Raw genomic sequence first — 1429 nt, forward strand, 5'->3', positions numbered from 1 at the left:
AATAGCCATGGTTTGGAGTAAGGAGAAAGTGTGAGAGTTCAAGGCACAGAGTTCTCAGAGCTACCTGAGCTAACAAATTTTTTTTCTCCTTCAATGTATTCTGTTTTGTAATTTTCTGTTTAATTTTGTCATGTCTTGAGTCTCATGGAAAAAGGCAAACAGTGAGGTTTGTATGAAAAATCCATAGAGCGGAAAAAGGCAGAGAGTGCAAAATTAAAAGAAAAAAGCCATAGATGTCCTTAGAGTTCCTTTGTTCATCTATGTTGTGTTTCATGATTCTGTGGGAATTCCCTTGTAAGTTGGGTTAGCACTTTACAGTCTGTAATAAAAAAGATTATAGTGAAATTCCATCATGGTTGTGATGGACAGGCTGCACTGCACTTAGCAGCTGAACCAGGATATATCTGGGTGTAATTTTCTCTCTTCTCTACTCCATTTCTGTTTCTACTGCACAGGAGCTAAAACTGGAAAAATATCTCGTGCCAAGTGACGAGACAAAAAATAAAAGTCTCGTGCCAAATGACGAGACAAAAATAAAAGTTTCGTGGCTAGGGACGAGACAAAAATCAAAAAAGTCTCCTGAAGTTATTTCAAAGACCAGCAAGTGTTACTGAGCAAAAAAGGGGGCTAAGATTCAACGCCTCATTCTCTTAGCCACTGGAAACCATCAGTTTTTTATTTATATCTGTACCTGGCTCTGTGCATTTTCTGTCAAAAGAATTTCAGTATATATACATGGTATGCCAATAGAAAAAGTTCCAAGCTGATGTGTTTAGATGCATTTGTTCGTGTCAATTAGATTAATTTTTTGCCTGGTATAGTTTTCAATAGATACTGTTTTGAGATATTTGTGCCTGAAAACAATGAAAAGAAGATGCCTTTTACCGTATGCCCTGACTTAAACCAATATTTACGTTTAATTTATTTAATCACTGTAACTATAAACTTACTAATTTCTTAAAGTTCAAAATTTGTTGGCGGGGTAAGTAGTGTACCAAAAATGTGGTAATTTAGAAGTTGAAACTAGATCATTTGTATGGATTTATTTCCATAGTAATTGAGCCTAAGGTCTCCAAGCGTGGCATATATTTGGTTCTCTAATGCCTAGTTGATGCAATTACTTGGACTTTTATGGACATTTTGTTATTGTAAAAACTATGTAGGAGATATAGGAGATATTAAAGAACTGAAATAACTAATACATAGTTAATGCAAATACTTGAAATTTTGTGGACATTTTATCGTTGTGAAAGCTATGTAGGAGATATTAAGGAATTGAAATAACAAAGTAGCCTTGTTGCCGGCACGGACCCAGTAAGAGCCATGGGGGCACTTGCCCCCACTGAATTTTCATTTTTTTAAAATAATTATATATAATGAATCTCTATTTTAAATTTTAAATGACCCCTTATAACACCTTAACTTTTAG

The sequence above is a fragment of the Arachis ipaensis genome, chromosome B7, assembly GCF_059453495.1.
Source record: "Arachis ipaensis isolate K30076 ecotype BB chromosome B7, ASM5945349v1, whole genome shotgun sequence".
In the NCBI taxonomy this organism is placed as follows: domain Eukaryota; kingdom Viridiplantae; phylum Streptophyta; class Magnoliopsida; order Fabales; family Fabaceae; genus Arachis; species Arachis ipaensis.